At 41.1% G+C, this 23,534-nt stretch overlaps 1 pseudogene; it reads left to right on the forward strand.

Moving 5' to 3' along the window:
* The window catches only part of LOC143681430 (LIM domain-binding protein 1-like), a 40,466-nt pseudogene extending 33,582 nt beyond the window's left edge, over positions 1 to 6,884 (forward strand).
* The last annotated feature ends 16,650 nt before the right edge of the window (positions 6,885 to 23,534 follow it).

Raw genomic sequence — 23,534 nt, forward strand, 5'->3', positions numbered from 1 at the left:
GGTCCACCAACTATGATTTACCAACCCCTGCTCTAAACCGATAATAGTTGTCATCTCTTTGGAAAGGGGATGAGACAGCAAGTGGCCCCAAACACACTTTAAAATCAGATTTCTTATTTTCATATCTCCATGTTGCCTTTCCATTTTTTTCTTTATAGGTGCATATTTTTACAGAATTGTCATGCAGCATATACATAAATCTTGTTCTTATTTTCACTTCACATTATAGCAATCTGGTTTGGATTTGCCTTACTTGGGATTCTTCATGTCACTTGCATCCCTCATTAGCCCCTAACACCTCACAGGGGACATGGCTCAGGGCTGCCTCTTTCCTACAGGACTCTTTCTTTAGCTGGGATTTCTAAACCAGCACCCAGATGGTTTTCTGGGGTTGCCATGCAAACACTGTCTGTGGGCATATATGTAGATTTCAGGGAAGAGGGACAGAGCATTCAATAGATCCTGAAAAAGGTCTGTGGCCCAAAGAAGTTAAGACCCACAGCTCTATACCCGCCCCCCACAGGGAAGGACATCTGGCCTCATCTCCATGCTCTCAGGGCAAGTGCCCAGCAGGCACTTTATTTATTGGGCTTAGGCTTACCCAGGAATTCTAGCCTTCCCTTACAAAAAATTCCATTTCTTGGTCTCAAGAAAAAGCCTGGTTCCTCTAAATGGGTGTTCCATCTTGGTAAGTACCCTCACTGCAACACCCACCCCTGGTTATAAAGGTACCATCTAAGAAAAGAGTGTGGGTAGAGGAAAGATATTTTCTTACTCTAAGCTCTTTTCCCTTTTGCCCTGCTCTGGTAAGAGTTGTAGAGTCCCTTCTTTCTGGAGAATTGGGTTGTTCAAGATGAACCTGGGCCCTTTCCATCATTCTTCAAAGCTCCAGTCCCCACAGCCATGGAGATTCCTGGGACTCCATGGACCATTAGGGAGAGCCTGGATGCCCATCAGCCACCTTGATATCATTTTGACATGGTAGATTATTGGACCAGAGGTGGGAAACTGTCTTCAGCTGATCCATTCCCAAGAGCAACAATACCTGTGGCAACAGGGAGACTCTGTAGCGATCTTCAAATTGCTGCCAGATTCATAGCCTGAAAGCGCAGTCAGCTATGATGGCTCCAAATAAACACTTCTCTGTTCAGATGCCTTCAATGGGTCACTAATGCCTGGGATTGAGGGCATAGTGGGCCATCCTGAGGAAGTGGCACATGCAAACTGAGCCCTAAAAAATAAGCAGCTGGTCAAAAAGAAGAGGGAAAAACTTTGGTACAGATGGAACAGATTGGCTGAAGACCAAGGAGTTTGGTGGCTGGGGCCTCAGGAAAGCCCAGGGCCTCCTGCTCAGTGCTGGAGCAGGGTGAGGCAAGGTTATAGAAGCAGGCAAGGGCCCTGGAAGGCTTGTTGAGGATTTGACACTGGTCTCAAAGTCAGACAAGCCAAGAAAGAGTTTTCAGGTGTAGGGATGCAATCATTTGCATCATTTAGAAACCCACTGCTAGATACAATGTGGATGTGTCTTGCACTGGACCCTACAGTTTCTTTCCTGGAGGGTGAAACTGGACTCTGCTCAATCACATCTGGCTTTGTGTGCCACTGGGTTCCCTCTTGGTACTCTGCTTCCAGTTTTGGGGGTCCTTCCCAGAGGCGGCAGTACAGGCTTCGGCCAGACAGCTTTATGACCCACTCTCCCAAAGGATCCAAAGGTGTCTCACCTGTCCTTTCTCAGGGTGTGGGTTGCCATTGGTGAAGGGGTCAACTCCACACCTGACCCCTGGGGCAACTCCAAAAGCTGTAACAAATATTTTGTAATGCCCCCTGGGTTAGTTTGCAAGCTGCTGGAATGCAATATGCCAGAAATGGCTTTCAAAAAGGGGAATTGAATAGGTTACAAGTTTACAATTCTAAAGAAGTGAAAGTGTGCAAATTAAGGTACTAACAAGAAGGTGCCTTCACTCAAGAAAGGCTGATTGGGCAGGAACACCTCTGTCAGCTGGGTAATCACAGGGCTGGCATCTGCTGGTCCCTTGCTCCTGGGCTCCATTGCTTTCAGCCTCTGCTCCTGTGGGGGTTCCTCATTTTGCTTCTCTGGGGCTGGCCTCATCTCTTGGCTTCTCCAGGTTCTGGCTTGCTTAACATCTCATGGTGGTATCTGGTGGGCTCCAAGCATTAACAAACACCCGTGTCTCTGTTCTCTGAAGCAAATGTTCTCCAAGTATCTCAATCTGCTCTCTTTGTTGGGGCTTGAGTCGTTTCTGTTGTTTCTGGCAGCTCTCTCTACAAAATGTTTCCTCTTTTAAAGGATTCCAGTAAACTAATCAAGAGCTCATACTCAAAATTGGGCGTGCCACATCTCCAAGAAAATAATCTAATAAAAAATCTCCAACCTACATTATTGAATCAGGATTAAAAGAAATGGCTGCTCCCACAAGATTAGACCTGGATTAAAACATAGCTTTTCAGGGGTACATAATACTTTCAAACCAACAAACTCTCTTCACTTTTTTTAATCTATAAATGAAATTCATTGAACATAAAATCTACCCTCACATAAAATTTCATATAAGATCATATAATGCCCTGTGTTAGAAAGCTGAAATAAAAGAAAAAGGCTCTCAATATGTAAATGTCCAGGCATGACTACAGAAGGCGGCTTAATGATATAATCAGGTACTTGCATCTTTACCTAGGATCACAGTGATACATCACCTCCAGCACAGACTAATGCAGGGGTGTTGTATGGGCGAGTAAAATATCCCAGATATTGCTGACACAGGCAATAGTTTTCTGAAATAGTGAACAACTCTCAGTAAAGTTCAGAGATGACACAGTCAAATCTTCCCTTGACATACATGGAAATTACATTCCTGGGCAATTCAAGGTATGTTTAAAATGTGCAAAAAAATTTTGTGTTCATTTGTTAAATGAAGTTAAACTTTAGGCTCAGATCATTATAAACATGTTTTCTACCCCTGTGAATATCTATTTTACTTTGGTAAAGCCACTGAAATGCAATATACCAGAAATGGGCTGGCTTTTAACAATGGGAATTCATTAGTTTACAAGCTAACTTTTCTGAGGCCATGAAAATGTCCAAATCAAGGCATCATCAAGGCAATACCTTCTCTCTGAAGATAGGCTGATGGCAACCCAGGACTCCTCTGTCACGTGGTAGGGCACATGGCAGAGGCTGCTGGTCTCTCCCTTCTCTTCCAGGTTTTGTTGCTTCCAGTTTCTGGCTTCACTGGCCTCCTCTCTGTTTCTGTGGCTTTCTCTCTCAGCTTCTGTGTCTTGTTCTCTTGGCCTTCTGTGTGTTTCTCTGAATTCCCTCCTCTTATAGAGTACTGCAGTAAGAGGTTTAAGACCCACCTGGGACATGCCTCCGCTGAAATAACCCAATCACAAGGTCCCACCCACAATATGTCTACAGGCCAGGAAAGGATTAGCTTTAACAACACGATCCTCTGGGGTTCATAAAGCTTCAAGCCATCACCATATCTGATAGGACATTTGAAATTTGTGTGGAGTGAGGGTAATACTTCATTAGGCATACATGTCTCCATACCGCAGACACTATTTGTCTGCTCTCCACCCATGAAAATGCCAGTAGTGGCTGCCCAATCATTATGACAACCAAAAACACCCCAACTGCCCATTTAAAAAATGCTCAGAGGGGAGCACTGCTCCCTTTGAGAAGTCAGCTATAGAGGAAAGAGCACCAAACCGGGAGCTGAAGAGGAGAGGAGTGCCTGCCCTGACCCAAGTCACTTTGCTATTCTGGGTCTCATTTTCCTCATCTGAAAAATGTGGAACTTGGCCTCTGTGCTCTCTAAGATGTGTTTGATGATAGGCTGACCGTCAGCTGTTTTGGTGCTTGCTGGAAGAGCACAGCTGCTAAAAGGAGTATAGCCATGTCTCCCTCTGCTGGCTGATAACATGTCACAAATGCCAACAAAAGGTTTGTGATCTTTTCACTGTAGGTATTGTCATTTTTTAGAATTTATTAGCTACACACAAAAAATGTTGACACTAAAAATAGGTGGCCTGTGTTTGAAATCCTGCTTGCTGCCTCATTGTTTCCAGCTCCTTTATAAACATATATATATATAACAACAAAAGCTCTGTCTTCAGGTACCTCTCACCTAAATTCCACTTAGATTCATGTGCGCCCAAGAGCAAGTTTCCCATGATGGAAAGCAGGACAGATTTCAAAACAAACTGATACATTGTACGGATTTAAGGCTTGTGGCTGGAATTATTGGCTCATCCTGCCAGATGGCTCCTATGGATAAGTATCTTCAAAGAAGGAATTTTCTGTGGAGTTAAAAGAACTTCCAGAAATATTCAGGAAAGCATTAATCTTCCAATGGCTTAACCAAGAAAAAATCTGTCACATATATCTTAAATAGTTTTGAAATATTAATGTTACCCTAGCTTTAGTCTTTTTACCATAATTTCCTCTCTTCCTTTCATCTAATTATTAGTGTTGTTGTTGTTGTTTGTACTTTTATAAGTTACTTTAATTGCTTTTTGGAATAAAACAGGTCCTGTATTATCTTAAAACTATGTTTAAATTATAGCTAGGCATGCAAGGTAAAAAGAAAGAAAAGGCAGAAAGAACAAGTAGTACCGAAGCGTAGAAGATAAAAAAGATACAACAACTATTAATAGTTTCTGGTTTTAATTCTTTGGTTCATTAGCATTATAACATTAAATAAAACCCACCCACTGTCCTGTCTGTTCTGCACCTGACAGGCCTCTGGCTGCAGGGGACATAACTGGGCTGAGGCCTGGTAGGGGTAGCTGGTCGGTGGGAGGTGGTGGCAGCTCAACGCTCGCCTGTCCTCACGCAGGGTGGGGGGTGACTCGGCTAGACCCCTGGCAGTGTGATGGTGTCAGTGGGCTGTGCCTGTCCTAGTTGTTTCCCAAAGACATTCAAGCTGTAATCTCCGAAGGAGCCCCCAAATGGCACCACGCTGGGTGGGGATGTGGGCTCAAATTTCATGTACCCACTTACATGTTTGCAGCCTAGAATTGGGAAGTGCACTCCATGTGGCAACCTAAGTGGCTATAGAATATTCCAGCTTAACAAAAGTCTTCAGAACTGACATGGGACATGACTCCCAGGGGTGTGGATCTTCCTGGCAACGTGGGACAGAAATCCCAGAATGAGCTGAGATTCAGCATCAAGGAACTGAGAAAAACTCTAGAATGAGCTAAGACCTAGCATCAAGGGATTGAGAAAACCTTCACGACCAAAAGGGGGAAGAGTGAAATGAGACAAAGTGTCAATGGCTGAGAGATTCCAAACAGAGTCAAGAGGTTATCCTGGAGGTTATTCTTACACATTAAGTAGATATCACCTTGTTAATCAAGATGTAATGGAGAGGCTGGAGGGAACTGCCTGAAAATATAGAGCTGTGTTCCAGTAGCCATATTTCTTGATGATGATTGTATAATGATATAGCTTTCACAATGTGACTGTGTGATTGTGAAAACCTTGTGTCTGATGCTTCTTTTTTCTACCTTGCCAACAGATGAGTAGAACATATGGAATAAAAATAAATAATAGGGGGAACAAATGTTAAAAGAAATTTAGTTTGAAATCCTCGTGATCAATGAAAGGGAGGGGTAAGGGGTATGGTATGTAAAATTTTTTTTTTCTGCTTTTGTTTTATTTTTCTGTTGTCTTTTTATTTCTTTTTCTGAATTGATGCAAATGTTCTGGGAAATGATCATGATGATGAATATGTAACTATGTGATGATATTGTGAAGTGCTGAGTGTATGTGTTGGGAATGTTTGTGTTTCTTTCTTGTAATTTTTTTTTAATTAATAAAAAATTTTTAAAAAAAGGCTTCAGAACTGGACAGAAGCATGAGACAATCTCTGGAGGGATGCTTTCACGACTGAGTTCTAGTTAATTGCCACATTAACAGTCACTTTTTGACTACAGGATGAACTGAAAAGATATACCATTGGCTGGGCCCTGATTCCATGCTACTTCTGCAGCATCTCTAAGAGGGGTGCTTCGGAACTCTACCATTTCCTCAAGAACCTCAAGGAGGCATTCCACAGCAAGTCTGTGTCCCTCCACTGTGACCAGGGCAGCATGGTGACCCAGCATAGCAAACCCCTAATCATGCAGGTGTGTGTCGAGGGCCAGTGTACATGGAGTACATGGCACTTCAGCATCCCATAGCACCAAGAACTCATCCACTGCAGCATCCTCGCCATGCGTACCCAGGACCTCCAGATGCCACATCAGCTCTCCAAAAACATTACCCAGTATGGCCTGTTCAGTTCCACTCTCTACTACCTCTGACTCTGTGTGACACTCGAGTCCATGCAGGGCCTCAGCCCCTGCCACTGCCTCAAGACCTGCCTTTTCCAGAGCAGCAGCGCATGGTAGCACAGCTGGCTGGCTGGAGACCGCAGCCCAGCAAACAGCGTAAATGGAAAATGTCTGGCGGCAGCAGCATGAGCTCAGGGTGGGGGTAGGAGGCAACAATACCAACATCAGCAAGAGCAAGAATTGCCCAGCCAGCACCTTTGCCCTCCCCAGCCATGAGGTGATGGCGGAACCTGCCTGACAGGCAGGGGGTTTAGGGATGAGGTCAAGAGGTTCATCACCCAGCTGGAGAACATTCAGTTTGATGTGGCCACCAGCAGTAATGATGAGAGCAGCCCTAACAACTCTCTGCACACTGTGCCAACAGCACCTGGGTCAGCAAGCCTCTGTCTAGCCAAGAGAGCAAATCGGAAAGCCCCATGTCCCAGTATCCAGTAAAGGCCCGTCATGGCCGCTCAGCACTCTGCCTGCCTGCCCCACCCCTCACAGCCCCAGGGAGTAGAAGACGGAAGAGACTGATCATCTGAAATGGGCAGCATCCATCCTCCCACTTCAGGGAGGAGCTGGACTCAGTGGGGGCAGGTGCCAGGATTTGCCCTTCAGTGGCCCTGGGTTGGGCCAGGCCTCTGCAGAGCCTCCTGGGGGAAGAGGCACTGATACAGATGCCCACGTGGATTCTGGGCTTTTTAGAAATGTCCTGAGTACCTCCAGGGCATCTTCTTCATCCTCCGGTCTCCAGGAATTGTCTGTAACTACAGCCCTTAGGGACTTAGAGTTATGAGGCTTGTTTCTGTGCCCCTCCCCCAAGCTCTCCCCATGAGTGGCAGGTAGTAGAGTGGGTAGCTCTGGACCCCTCTTCCCTTCTGCTACCTGTCCCAGTTCCAAGTTTTTAAAAACTATTAAAGGTTTTTATGTTATTAAAAATGTAAGTTAAAAAACAAACAAACACCACTCATGTTTCCTGCCTTCCTCTAATAAAAGTCCAGTTACCTGCCTACTCCTGGAAGATAAGAATCTAGGGCCGAGGGTGGGGAGTGAAAGTTGGGGTCTGGGAGGTATCCATACTATTTTAGACAGTTTGAGAGCTTCAGACCAAGGAGACCCTTTGCCATCTCTCTGTCATTTTCCTCAGGGATGACCAGAGTCAGGGAAGGTAAGCTAGGGGTAGGGGACCACTGATGTCCACACCGGTAACCCTTTGTGGCAATCCCACACTATTTTATCTGTCTCGGCATCCACCAGGACTCCTAGTGCTTGTGAGTCCCCCTATTCCAGCCCCCAACCTCCTCCTCTCACGCTTTGTCTCTCACACACACGTGGGGCAGATATGCTTTACAAGTCCTTTACTAGAGCAGCTTCTAGAATAGACGGAAGATAGCTGGGAGGGTGGAGGCAGGGGGTTGCCTTGTTTGCCACCATGTTTTGTCTTATCTCAGTTGGGAAGGCAGAGGATGGGGGAGGAACTCACCCACTTTCTTCCGGTACCTTCTTCCTCCAAGTCCTAAACTGCCTCTCTAGTCCTAATCCACGCTCCATAGCAGGAAAGGAGCCACTGGGGGCGTCTGAGCTCTAAACCCATCAAGTATGCCTCTATTCCGCTACCTGAAATGGAGCCGTCATCTATTAATACCCCCTGCCCTCTACAGTCTCACAGAAGGGAGGAAAAGGCAGCCAGGATCCTTAGCTCCATTTCACAGAGATATAGGGAAGCTCAGGACCCAAGGGGAGGCCAAGGCAGGATTCCATGAATCTAGACCCAGCTCTGTGGCTTTGCTGCCTTTTCCTGTGGCCAGTCCCAAAAGTGTTAGCGCCACCTCTTTCCCAACTATTCCCTCTTGATTCTGGGCTCCTTTCCCTTCCCCTGTTGCCCCATTCCAGCTGCCACGTTTGGAAGGGTATTGTGTCAGGAGCTGAGGGGAAGGGTGGGGAAAATGGAAAACCTACCCCTTTATAACGCCTTTTTTATTGGGATGGGGGAGTATTTAAGACATGTATGGTACTGAACAATAAAGATATCTTTCAGTTAAAATAAGTACCCATTCACTTAAAAAAAATTTTTTTTGGCATGGGCAGGCTCTGGAAATGAACCTGGGTCTCCGGCATGGCAGGCGAGAATTCTGCCACTGAGACACCAATGCACCACCCTAGATTCGGTTTTATATGCTGGTTTAACAACTTTAGAATGTATTTTTTACTTCCTACTATCAAAGTGATTTATTACATTTGTACTACATGCCTCTAGTTCTCCCTATTAACCTTCCAATGGTTCTCTTGGCTACTATTTTTTTTTCTTAAATTTTAAATTTTGAAATAATTTCAATCTCACTGGGCAGGTGCAAAAATAACACATACCCCATAAAAAGAACTCCAGCATACCTCCTCACCATGCCCAGATTCACCAACTTCAACATTTTCCCCCCTTTGCTGTATCATTTTATGTATGTATGTATGTATGTATGTATGTATGTATCTAACTATCTATCCATGTGATCTATCAATTTTCTAAACATTTGAGAATAATTGTATACATCATGCTCCTTGAACACTTACTTCCAGGTATATATATATTCTAAGAACAAAGATATTCACATCTTCATATAGATATTCTTTAAGAAATATAACATGCGATGTAATGCTTTCTATCTATATTTCAGGTTTTTTTTTATATCTCTCAATAAGGTATTGAATTCGTCATTGTCTCTTCAGTTGCCCTGGCTACTATTTTTATTATTCCAGGGACTGCTTTTTTACCTTTAAATATGACATGAAATCAACTATTTCTTATTGTATAAATGTCAGATTGTATCTATTGATTTTCCTCTATGAAAATCAGCTCTGCCTCCTTCCAATTTTTGCTAGTTGTAGTATTATCTAACTTGGTAAGAATATTTATATACTATTTATCTATTGACATCTAAATTTAAATCTCCTCTTTGCTATAGTTGACCATGTATGATTCTGCCTTAGGGCCTTTGCGTTTGCTCTTTGTGGCTCAGTCCCTCAATTTGATTCAGATCTGCTTAGAGGTAAAATGTTCTTTCATGAATTGTAGCAAATGTACTGCACTAATGCAAGTTAATAATAGGGTGGTATATGGGAACTTTGTATTTTATGCATAATTTTTCTGTAAACTTACAATTTATCTAATGAAACAGTCTGTGAAATATGCAAATATTATTATTATGGAATCAAGCAGTATATCAGTTCCAGTAAAAAGGAACTGTCATTGACATTTTGGCAATTAAATAAGAAAGTTCCAAATATTAATGCCTACTATATCCTCTTATTTTTGATATCATTTATTGTGTTATGTTATACTTCAATTTCTAGCTGGTATTCCCATGCCATTTTCATTTTTGGATTTATTTTTATTTTGCTAGAGAACCTGCTCAACAAATTTTCCCACAGCAGATGAATAATTTTCTTAGTATCTATGTATCAGAAAATATCTTTGTTTTGTCTATATATTTGATTGATGCCTTAGCTAAGTTTAAAGTTTTAGATTTTAACACTTTTCTGTGATGTCCTTGCTCTGTTTTCCTGCATTTGGTGGTAAAAACCCTAAATTCAATCTGATTTGGGATCCTTTGCCATTGCTGGCTTTTCACCTCCCTTTTTGGAAGATTTTTTGATTTCTAAAGTTTCACCAGAATGTGCTTAAATGTGGATGCTTTAAATTAGTCCTTTTAGATACTTGGTGAGTCCTATCTTTCTTCAGTGAGAGGAAGTTTTCATCTGTTTTTTTATTTCCCCACTCTACTTATTCTGTTGTCTCCTAGAGCACCTTACATTGAACTATCCTCCACCTCTGTCCTTTCAGTTTATGTTCTGAGACACTTCCTCTACTTTATCCTCCAGATTACTTGGTTTTTATCTAAATCCACCTTATTATACTTCCAGCTCATTATCTCATTTTGGCAGTCACTCTTTTCACTGTCTGATTAGTCCCCTTTCATTGCAGGCTTACTGTTTTATAGATGCACTATTCTTTGAGTATACTAATTAGAACCATTTGAAAAGCTCTTCTGTTTCCAGAACTCTTTGTTTCCTATGGACATTGTTCATCTTGGTCCTTCTCTTCCACGCTGCTGCCTTTCCTTGTGTTTAGTGAGCCCTGACACAAGGACATTCCATTTCTACAGAGGAGTAAAGTCCTGCATTGGTTAGTCTAGGCCATGGTGGATGTGAGTTTCTTTAGTAAAGTTTTCTGTTCCCTGAGAGGAGAGCCTCCTAACATACCTCACTAAAGCATGAGTAGGTGAGGAGCCAGAAGACAGCTGGGGAACCCCACTATTGCTAAATTTTGTGAAGGTTGTACCTTGGATGGAATGGGTTTAGAATGTTTCTCTCCTAGGTAGAGTCCCCTCCCCTCCTCACCACCTATTCTGGTTGGAGTTCTGAGGTCCACTCAGTTCTGCTCTCCTTTACATAGGCATGAAGCACTTCAGTGGGTTCCCTCCTTACGACGTCTGCCAACTTTCTTTAGAGAACTGTTCACTGGCTTTATCTCAATAGCAAAAGAACTTGGAACAGTGCCTAGTACTTTGCACCATGCTCAATAAATATTTGTTGAATAAATAAATGATGATGAGAGGGGGAGGGGACCAACTGTCCCTGCATTTCCAAGCATGCTTCTTTAAGGAATTACCCTCAAGATGGCTCCCAGGCCCAACCCTGCTCTTTGTAGGGCTTGCCAATGGCCAAGATTTCCTTCATTATATCTGATGTGTTGTGCTAACGTATTCCTCTCTCCTGAATACGCGCGCACTTGTACACTCTCTTCTATAATTCCATAATTTCAATGATATCTTGAGAAGGAAAGAAGATAGATACATGTATTCAGTCTGCCACCTTAAACCAGAAATATATCTTAAGATGTAGCTACAAAAAAATAAGTGTTCTAAAACATTTATTGAACCCTAACAAGTTAGAAGGTTGAAAAAATTAGTATAGAGTTTTCTTTTTATATGTTGATATTTTATTTGGAAATTAGGAAAATAATGATATAAATTAATTGAATATTTGCTAAAAAAAATCAGAAGGAAATGAGTTAAAGATTTTTTAGCCTATGTTTTTAATAGGATCATGAAAATTTAATATAGTATCCAGTTAATGTTTATTGAAGAAAATGAGTGATTCTGAATAGCAGATGAAATGTCGAGATACCTAAGGGAAAATAGTTTTGTCCATTGAATATAGCTTCATTTGAAATAAATTTAGCTTTTAAAGAAAAAAAGGGTATATAATATATGAAATGGAAAAAGTAATGACATTGTATTATATAAACATTTTACCCACATTAAAAATGGACATGTAAAGAATTTGAATAGACATTTCTCCAAAGCAGATACGCAAATGACCAATAAGCACAGGAAAAGATGTTCAATATCATTAACCATTAGGGAAATACAAATCAAAACCACAGTGAGATACCACTTCATACACATTGGAATGTCTATTAAAAAAAAAAAAGCAATAAAAAAAAAAAAAACCCACCCCAGAAAATAACAAGTGTTGACATGGATATGTAGAAATTAGAACACTTACACATTGTTGGCAGGGCTGTAAAATAGTGTAGCCACAGTGGAATAACAATCTGATGGTTCCTCAAAAAGTTAAACATACAATTACCATATGATAGCAAGTCTACTCCTAGATAAATACCCCAAAGAACTGAAAGCAGGGACTGAAGTAGTTACTCATACACTTATGTACATAGCAGCATTATCACAATAACCAAAGTTGAAAACGGCCTATTTGGGCTGTCCGTTAACAAATGAATGGAGAAACAAAAATATATTTTATATGCACAATGGAATATTATATTTCACTCACATAAAATATCTAGAATAGGCAAATTCATAAAGATATAAAATAGATTAGAGGTTACCAGATGCTGGGGTGGGCAGTTATTCTTTGATGGGTACCTAGTATCTGTTTGGGGTGATAAAAAGTGTTAGACATAGACAGTAGCGATTGTAGCACAACATTGTAAATGTAATTCATACCAATGACCTGTACATTTAAAAATGGTAAATATGGTAATTTTTATGTTATATGCATTTTACTGTGATAAAAATAAAAGACACAGGTATAAGTTAAAAGGAATGATAATACCATGTGAATATTAAGCAAAAGAGAGCTGGAATAACCATATTAATTTCAGGCAAAGCAGATTTTGGAACAAGGGAAATTATCAGGAATGAAGAGGGGTGCTGAATAATAATAAAGGAGTAATTCTTCAAGAAGACCTAACAATCCTAAACATGTCTGTACTTAACACCAGGGCATCAAACCACATGAGGCAAAAACTAATAGAACTGCAAGGAGAAATAGACAAATCCACAATCATAGTCAGTAACTTCAACAGTTCTTTTAGTAGTTGATGGACTCAGAAGGCACAAAATCATTATGGATATAGTTGAACTAAAACTAAAAATCAATCAACCTAATCTAACTGACTTTTATAGAATACTTCACCCAACAAGAGCAGAACACATATTTTTCTCAAGCTCACATTGAATAGTGATGAAGAGAGACCATATTCTGGGCCTTAAAACACACTTGGACATTTCAAAGAAAAAAAGAAAACAAAACAGAAATTGCAAAGAGGCTTGTTGGGAAGATGGTGGAGCAGGGAGTGTCAGGACTCAGCCCTTCCACCAGCACAACTATTAAACATGCAGGAACTGTGTGAATCATCTATTTTGAAACCCCAGAGGCCAGAAGACTGTACAGCACCCAGGGAAGAGCAGTAGAAAGAGGCTGATAAATCATGGTAAAGAAAAGTAAACTGCTCTCTGCACTGCAGCGACCAGTGCCCAAGCCCTCCCTCTCGCAGCAGGACTCTGGAGTTCAGCCCCTGGCTAGCTGCTGGTGACATCAATCCTCTCCATTAAGAACAGGGGTGGGCATGGCTAATAACTCAACATGGCTTTTGATTTGCAAATTTGGATAATGGGAAACCAGCTCTGAGTGTGGCCAGTGTTTCAACCTGTTCCGGAAAGGTGTGGTGGCAATGGAGGAGACTTAAAGATACACTGCTTCCTCAGGGATGTGGGGGACAGTTAGTTGAAGGGTTCAATTTACAGGGCAGGCCAGGAGAGTTCAACTTTGGAGAGACACTGGAGAAGCTCTTGGCAACCCTCCTGATCCCCTCTCCAGGGCATTTTGCAGCTGGGATGCAACCCTTTCATGGGTCCCTGCCCCTGTTTTGGCTGGGAGAGACTTATGTGGCAAAATCCTCTCCATTGTGCCCTCCTCCCAGAATTTGCTCTCCAAGAAAAAGCAGTGTGTGATAACAAAAAGAGTATAAAAAATTACAGAGGCAGACAGTCTGGTATAAAGGCATGCCAGTTTCAAACACCTGGGAGAAGGAGGTCTGTCTCCTGGGAAACAGAGGTGAGATGCAAACTTCTGTTTACAGGGGAAATAACTGACAAGGAAAAGCCCAGGTAAGACAGAGGCTCAGAAAGGCAGGGAAAACTCTGCACACTGCATTCACCTTGGGCAGACCTGTCTGATAGGACAAATGAAGCTCAAGAAAATCTTTGTCTTATTACCAGCCGGTTACAAAACCAAGAAACAAGCATCTCGGGGAACAAATCGCAGAGTTAACATTTTATAATGTTAAAATGTACCATGTGCAACAAAAGAGTACAAGACAAACAAATTAATAGGAAATGATGGTCCATCAAAAGAAGAGGAGAAAATACAGAAAACATCACTGAAGAAGACCAGAACATGGACATACCAAACAAATCTTTTAAAAATATATCTTAAGGAAGAGTGCCAAGATGGCAATTAGCAAGGTGTGGGATTTAGTTCATCCTCCAGAACATCTACTAAATAGTCAGAAACAGTACAGAACAACTGCTGGGGCCACGTCAGTGACCGGACACATAGCATACCCCAGTCTGGACCAGCTGGACCGGCTGCGAGCCACCCCCCTTCCCAACCGTGAGTTCCCCAAGCAGCCGTGGCGGGAGCCCCTCCCACACAGGCTACTTCCCAGAGGGGAAAGGAAAGAGACTTTACCAGCAGCAGAGACTGAGAGCAACTAAGCTTCAATTGTGGAATTAATTCACAAATTCTGACTACTAAAAATAGACCCCAGCTCAGCTGAACCTCCTCAAAGCGGAGGTTGCTGATTTTTACCTCAGAGATGAAGGGGCAGGGCTGATGGAAAAAGAAGAAAGAAAAAAAGAAACAGTGTTTTTTTGGATCAGATAGCACATAATACTTGTTCTAGTTTGCTAGCTGCTGGAATGCAATATACCAGAAACGGAATGGCTTTTTTTAAAAAGGGGAATTTAATGAGTTGATAGTTTACAGTTTTAAGGCCGAGAAAATGTCCCAATTACAACAAGTCTATAGAAATGTCCAATCAAAGGCATCCAGGGAAAGATACCTTGGTTCAAGAAGGCCGATGAAGTTCAGGGTTTCTCTCTCAAGTGAGAAGGCACATGGTGAACACAGTCAGGGCTTCTCTCTTGGCTAGAGGGGCACATGGTGAGTATGGTGTCATCTGCTAGCTTTCTCTCCTGGCTTCCGGTTTCATGAAGCTCCCTGGCAGGCATTTTCCTTCTTCATCTCCAAAGGTTGCTGGCTCGTGGACTCTTGGCATCTCATGGCTACATCGTTCTGCTCTCTCTGAATCTCTCATTCTCCAAAATGTTTCCTCTTTTATAGGACTTCAGAAACTAATCAAGACCCACTCAAATGGGTGGAGACATGTCATCCCCTAATTCAGTTTAACAACCATTCTTGACTAAATCACATCAACCAGGGAGATGATGCAATCACAGTTTCAAACATACAGTGTTGAATAGAGATTATTCTACCTTATGAAATGGGACTTATATTAAAACATGGCTTTTCTTAGGGGGCACACTTCCTTTCAAACCAGCACAATACTTGAAAGGGTGTGGGCCTTGAAGGAAAGGAGGGGGCACTTCGGACCTGAAGGTACAGAAAACAACATACCAACTTATGCTCTTGATTGGCAAACCTGAGGAATGGGAGCCTGCTCTGAGAAGGATTTTTCTCTTTCTTTTTTTTTTTTTGTGGCTGTGTTACTACAAAGGCTGAAGTGCCTTTGGATACAGTGGCAGGGCTTCTCAGGCTGCAACTATCCCAGGCATAGGCAGAAACAAGCTTGTTTGAGAGCTTGTCTGGAGCCTGTGCTTTCCTCAGGAGAGGGGTGTGGCCCAGCTCAGGTAGATTCCCTCCCACAAGGAATTCAGACCCCAGGGTTTGGAAATTTGAAACTATTAAAGCCAGCCTGCAACCTTTCCTATGTCTCCACCATGCCCCCAGCAGGGAGAGTCTGCTGGAGTTAAAGATACCACATCACCTTATCCAGGGGGGACCCACAGGCAGATGGCACCACATACTGGGCAGGATAGGAAAAACACAAGAGTCCAGAGACTTCACATGAAAGTCTTTCAAACTGCTGGGTCTCATCCTCAGGGGAAACTGATGCAGGTGACTCCTTCCTCCTGATAGGAGGCCAATTTGGTCTGGGAAAATCCGGCTGGGGTCTATAATACCTAAGTAGACCCTCCTAAGGGTGGGGGTGTGTGTGGAGGCACCATACAGGCAGGGTAAGATACAAGAAAACAAGAACTGAAAAATTCTGCTCTGTTAAACAAAACAAAGCTAGTGGTCCTGAATAAGCTGAACTGAATGTCAAAGAACAGATAGACAACAAAGGCATCCACCAAGAAAATCCTAGGTAAAAGAAGTGAAAACAATCAAAGAATTAACTAATGGGTAATTAAATGCTTAGAAACCAGGAAAAAATAACAAATCACACTAGGAAAATTGAAGATATGGCCCAGTCAAAGGAACAAACCAACAATTCAAATGAGATACAGGAGTTGAAACAATTAATTCAGAATGTTCGAACAGACATGGAAAACCTCATCAAAAATCAAATCAATGAATTGAGGGAGGATATAAAGAAGGCAAGGAATGAACAAAAAGGAGAAATCGAAAGTCTGAAAAAACAAATCACAGAACTTATGGGAATGAAAGTCACGGTAGAAGAGATGAAGAAAACAATGGAAACCTGCAATGTCAGATTTCAAGAGGCAGAAGATCGAATTAGTGAACTGGAGGACGGAACATCTGAAATCCAAGAAGAAAAAGAAAATATAGGGAAAAGAATAGAAAAATATGAGCAGGGACTCGAACTGAATGACAACATGAAGTGTATGAATATATGTGTGGTGGGTGTTCCAGAAGGAGAAGAGAAGGGAAAAGGAGGAGAAAAACCAATGGAGGAAATTATCACTGAAAATTTCCATACTCTTATGAAAGACTTAAAATTACAGATCCAAGAAGCGCAGCATACCCCAAAGAGAATAGATCCACATAGATGTACTCCAAGACACTTACTAATCAGAATGTCAGATGTCAAAGAGAAACAGAGAATCTTGAAAGCAGCAAGTGAAAAGCAATCTATCACATACAAGGGAAGCCCAATAAGACTATGCATAGATTTCTCAGCAGAAACCATGGGGGCAAGAAGACAGTGAGATGATATATTTAAATTACTAAAAGAGAAAAACTAACAACCAAGAATTCTGTATCCAGCAAAATTATCCTTCAAAAATGAGGGGGAAATTAAGACATTTTCAGACAAAAAATCACTGAGAGAATTAGTGACCAAGAGATCGGCCCTGCAAGAAATACTAAAGGGAGCACAAGAGTCAGATATGAAAAGACAGGAGAGAGGTGTGTGGAGAGAGGGTAGAAATGAAGACTATCAGTAAAGGTAAAAGGAAGAAAAATTAGATATGACATATAAAATCCAAAAGGCAAAATGGTAAAAGAAAGTATTATTTGTACAGTAATAACACTAAATGTTAATGGATTAAACACCCCAATCAAAGACATAGACTGGTAGAATGGATTAAAAAACAGGACCCATCTATATGCTGTCTACAAGAAATGCATCTTAGACTGAAGGGTAAACATACATTGAAAGTGAAGGTTGGGAAAAGATATTTCATGCAAATAACAACCAGAAAAGAGCAGGAATAGCTATACTAATATCCAACAAATTAGACTTCAAATATAAAACAGTTAAAAGAGACAAAGATGAACACTATGCAATAATAAAAGGAACAATTCAACAAGAAGACATAACAATCATAAATATTTATGCACTGAGCCAGAATGCTCCAAAATACATGTGGCAAACACTGAAAACTCTGAAAAGAGGAATAGACACATCTACCACAATAGATGGAGACTCCAATTCCCCACTCTCATCAATGGACAGAACATCTAGACAGATGATCAGTAAAGAAACAGAGAATTTGAATAATACAATAAATGAGCAAGACTTAACAGACGTTTACAGAACATTACACCCCACAACAGCAGGGTACACATTGTTCTCAAGTGTTCATGGATCATTCTCAAGGAAAGATCATATGCTAGGTCACAAAGCAAGTCTCAATAAATTAAAAAAGATTCAAATCATACAAAAAACTTTCTCAGATCATAAAGGAATGAAATTGCAAATCAATAATAGGCAGAGTGCCAGAAAATTCACAAATATGTGGAGGCTCAACAACACACTCTTAAACAACCAGTGGGTCAAGGAAGAAATTAGAAGAGAAATCAGTAAATATTGTGAGGCAAATGAAAATGAAAACACAATGTATCAAAATTTATGGGATGCAAAAAGGCAGTGCTAAGAGAGAAATGTATTGCCCTAAATGTCTATATCAAAAAAGAAAGGGCAGACTTCCGGAGAAGATGGCAGCTTAGTAAGACACGCGGGGCTTAGTTCCTCCTCCAGAACAGCTACTAGGGGAGTAGAAACGATACAGAACAGCTCCTGGTGCCATGACAGAGATCAAGAAGATAGCGTACCCCATTCTTTCAGCAGTCAGAAGGGATGAAGCAGGAGTGCACAGGTGGTTCAGTGACATAATGCTTGCCTGTCATATGGAGACAGGGGTTCGATTCCCCACCCATGCACAAAAACAACAACAATGAATGAAGTCCTGAAGTACACAGCAACATGGATGAATCTTGAAGACATTATGTGCTGTGAAATAAGCCAGAACCATGAACTAATGATAACACATAAACTCCTAGACAGAATCCTCTGTATAGGTTACCAGGAGATAGAATGAGGCTAGAGAATGGGGAGCAGTTGCTCCGGATGTGCAGAATTTTTAACTATTTCGAATTTGAATGAGTGGAAAGGGATAGAGGTGATGGTAGCACGTTATTGTGAGCATAGGCAACAGTGCTGACTTGTGTGTGAGTGTGGGTGACAGGGGAAGCTTAGAGTCATATATGTCACTAGAAAGACAGCCAGAGGTTAAAACATGGGACTGTACAACTCAGTAAATCTTGTGGTGGGGATGACTGTGATTAACTGTACAAATATTAAAAATTCCTTCCATGAACTAGAAATAAATGCATAAAACTATTACAAAGAGTTAATAATAGAGTGGCATGGGGAAAATGAACCTATTGCAAAATATGGCCTAGAGTTAACATTAAATCTTGATATTCCTTCATCAACAGTTATGGATATGCCACACCGAAAAAAAAAAAAAGAAGACAGCATACCCCATTCTGGAACGGCTGACTGGCTGGGAGAACCCGCTCCAGTGAGATCGCTGAGGGGCGCGGGCTTCCCCGTGCTGGGGCGGGAGGCGGCCGGAGTCCCTCCCTTCCTCCTTCCCGGGCCAGCTGGGAGAATTGGACAGGCGGTCCCCTCAAGCCGTGGCGGCTGGCGCCACGCCCACGCACGGCACCCTGGACCAACTGGGAGAATTGGATCGGAGATCCCCAGGCCGCGGAGAACGGTGACCGGGGTCCCTTCCAAACACGTGGCTTCCTGGTCCGGCTGGGAACGGTGCACTCTCCCGGGCCGCGGCGGCTCACGCCCTTCCGCCACGCTTGGCGCCCCGAGCCAGCTAGGAGATTTGGACGGATGCTCTCCCAGGCTGCGGCGGCCGGCGACCCTCCCCGCGTTCAGATCCCCGGGCTGGCTGGCACTCTTCCAAGCCGCTTCGGCTGGCGAACCTCCCCCACGGCGAGAGTTTTCCAAAGTTAAAAGACCCACAGCACCTTTTACTGGTGCAACCTGCAGACAAACGAGTGCCACGAGAGCCACCTACTGGGCAGGATAAGAAAAGCAGAACCCAGAGATTTCACAGAAAAATCTTTCAACCTGTTGGGTCCAACCCCCAGGGAAATCTGATTAAATGCCCAGACGCCAGCAGAAGATAATGGATCACGCTCAGAAAATTGAAAATATGGCCCAGTCAAAGGAACAAACCAATAGTTCAAATGAGATACGGGAGCTGAGACAACTAATGCTGAATATACGAACAGAAATGGAAAACCTCTTCAAAAACGAAATCGATAAATTGAGGGAGGACATGAAGAAGACATGGGCTGAACAAAAAGAAGAAATAGGAAAACTGAAAAAACAAATCACAGAACTTATGGAAGTGAAGGATAAAGTAGAAGAGATGGAAAAAACAATGGATACCTACAATGATAGATTTAAAGAAACAGAACACAGAATTAGTGATTTGGAGGATGGAACATCTGAAGTCCAAAAAGAAACAGAAACTATAGGGAAAAGAATGGAAAAATTTGAACAGGGTATCAGGGAACTCAAGGACAATATGAACCACACAAATATACGTGTTGTGGGTGTCCCAGAAGGAGAAGAGAAGGGAAAAGGAGGATAAAAACTAATGGAAGAAATTATCACTGAAAATTTCCCAACTCTTATGAAAGACCTAAAATTACAGATCCAAGAAGTGCAGCACACCCCAAAGAGAATAGACCCAAATAGGCGTTCTCCAAGACACTTACTAGTTAGAATGTCAGAGGTCAAAGAGAGAGAGGATCTTGAAAGCAGCAAGAGAAAAGCAATCCATCACATATAAGGGAAAACCAATAAGACTATGTGTAGATTTCTCAGCAGAAACCATGGAAGCTAGAAGACAGTGGGATGATATATTTAAATTACTAAAAGAGAAAAACTGCCAACCAAGACTCCTACATCCAGCAAAATTATCCTTCAAAAATGAGGGAGAAATTAAAACATTCTCAGACAAAAAGTCACTGAGAGAATTTGTGACCAAGAGACCAGCTCTGCAAGAAATACTAAAGGGAGCACTAGAGTCAGATACGAAAAGACAGAAGAGAGAGGTATGGAGAAGAGTGTAGAAAGAAGGAAAATCAGATATGATGTACATAATACAAAAGACAAAATGGTAGAGGAAAATATTATCCAAACAGTAATAACACTAAATGTTAATGGACTGAATTCCCCAATCAAAAGACATAGACTGGCAGAATGGATTAAAAAACAGGATCCTTCTATATGCTGTCTACAGGAAACACATCTTAGACCCAAAGATAAACATAGGTTAAAAGTGAAAGGTTGGGAAAAGATATTTCATGCAAATAACAACCAGAAAAGAGCAAGAGTAGCTATACTAACATCCAACAAACTAGACTTCAAATGTAAAACAGTTAAAAGAGACAAAGAAGGACACTATCTACTAATAAAAGGAACAATTAAACAAGAAGACATAACAATCATAAATATTTATGCACCGAACCAGAATGCCCCAAAATACGTGAGGAATACACTGCAAACACTGAAAAGGGAAATACACACATCTACCATAATAGTTGGAGACTTCAATTCAGCACTCTCATCAATGAACAGAACATCTAGACAGAGGATCAATAAAGAAATAGAGAATCTGAATATTACTATAAATGAGCTAGACTTAACAGACATTTATAGGACATTACATCCCACAACAGCAGGATACACCTTTTTCTCAAGTGCTCATGGATCATTCTAAAGATAGACCATATGCTGGGTCACAAAGCAAGTCTTAACAAATTTAAAAAGATTGAAATCATACACAACACTTTCTCGGATCATAAAGGAATGAAGTTGGAAATCAATAATAGGTGGAGAGCCAGAAAATTCACAAATACGTGGAAGCTCAACAACACACTCTTAAACAATGAGTGGGTCAAAGAAGAAATTGCAAGAGAAATTAGTAAATACCTCGAGGAGAATGAAAACGAAAACACAACATATCAAAACTTATGGGATGCAGCAAAGGCAGTGCTAAGAGAGAAATTTATTGCCCTAAATGCCTATATCAGAAAAGAAGAAAAGGCAAAAATGCAGGAATTAACTGTCCACTTGGAAGAAATGGAGAAAGAACAGCAAACTAACCCCAAAGCAAGCAAAAGGAAAGAAATAACAAAGATTAGAGCAGAAATAAATGAAATTGAAAACATGAGAACAATAGAGAAAATCAATAAGACCAGAAGTTGGTTCTATGAGAAAATCAATAAGATTGATGGGCCCTTAGCAAGATTGACAAAAAGAAGAAGAGAGAGGATGCAAATAAATAAGATCAGAAATGGAAGAGGAGACATAACCACTGACCTCACAGAAATAAAGGAGGTAATAACAAGATACTATGAACAACTTTATGCTAATAAATACAACAATTTAGATGAAATGGACGGGTTCCTGGAAAGACATGAACAACCAACTTTGACTCAAGAAAAAATAGATGACCTCAACAAACCAATCACAAGTAAAGAAATTGAATCAGTCATTCAAAAGCTTCCTAAAAAGAAAAGTCCAGGACAGACGGCTTCACATGTGAATTCTATCAAACATTCCAGAAAGAATTAGTACCAACTCTCCTCAAACTCTTCAAAAAAATTGAAGTGGAAGGAAAACTACCTAATCCATTCTATGAAGCCAACATCACCCTCATACCAAAACCAGGCAAAGATATTACAAAAAAAGAAAACTACAGACCAATCTCTCTAATGAACATAGATGCATAAATCCTCAATAAAATTCTAGCAAATCGTATCCAACAACACATTAAAAGAATTATACATCATGACCAAGTAGGATTCATCCCAGGTATGCAAGGATGGTTCAACAAAAGAAAATCAATTAATATAATACACCATATCAACAAATCAAAGCAGAAAAAATCACATGATCATCTCAATTGATGCAGAGAAGGCATTTGACAAGATTCAACATCCTTTCCTGTTGAAAACACTTCAAAAGATAGGAATACAAGGGAACTTCCTTAAAATGATAGAGGGAATATATGAAAAACCCACAGCTAATATCATCCTCAATGGGGAAAAATTGAAAACTTTCCCCCTAAGATCAGGAACAAGACAAGGATGTCCATTATCACCACTATTATTCAACATTGTGTTGGAGGTTCTAGCCAGAGCAATTAGACAAGAAAAAGAAATACAAGGCATCAAATTGGAAAGGAAGAAGTAAAACTATCACTGTTTGCAGATGATGTGATATTACACGTCGAAAACCCGGAAAATCCACAACAAAACTACTAGAGCTAATAAATGAGTACAGCAATGTAGCAGGTTACAAGATCAACATTCAAAAATCTGTATCATTTCTATACACTAGTAATGAACAAGATGAGGGGGAAATCAAGAAACGAATTCCATTTACAATTGCAACTAAAAGAATAAAATACCTAGGAATAAATTTAACTAAAGAGACAAAAAATCTATATAAAGAAAACTACAAAAAACTGCTAAAAGAAATCACAGAAGACCTAAATAGATGGAAGGGCATACCGTGTTCATGGATTGGAAGACTAAATATAGTTAAGATGTCAATCCTACCTAAATTGATGTACAGATTCAATGCAATACCAATCAAAATCCCAACAACTTATTTTTCAGAAATAGAAAAACCAAGAAGCAAATTTATCTGGAAGGGCAGGGTGCCCCGAATTGCTAAAAACATCTTGAGGAAAAAAAATGAAGCTGGAGGTCTTGCGCTGCCTGACTTTAAGGCATATTATGAAGCCACAGTGGTCAAAACAGCATGGTATTGGCATAAAGATAGATATATCGACCAATGGAATCAAATAGAGTGCTCAGATATAGACCCTCTCATCTACAGACATTTGATCTTTGATAAGGCAGTCAAGCCAACTCACCTGGGGCAGAACAGTCTCTTCAATAAATGGTGCCTAGAGAACTGGATATCCATATGCAAAAGAATGAAAGAGGACCCGTATCTCACACCCTATACAAAAGTTAACTCAAAATGAATCAAAGATCTAAACATTAGGTCTAAG

The sequence above is a fragment of the Tamandua tetradactyla genome, chromosome 1 (genome assembly GCF_023851605.1).
Source record: "Tamandua tetradactyla isolate mTamTet1 chromosome 1, mTamTet1.pri, whole genome shotgun sequence".
NCBI lineage: Eukaryota > Metazoa > Chordata > Mammalia > Pilosa > Myrmecophagidae > Tamandua > Tamandua tetradactyla.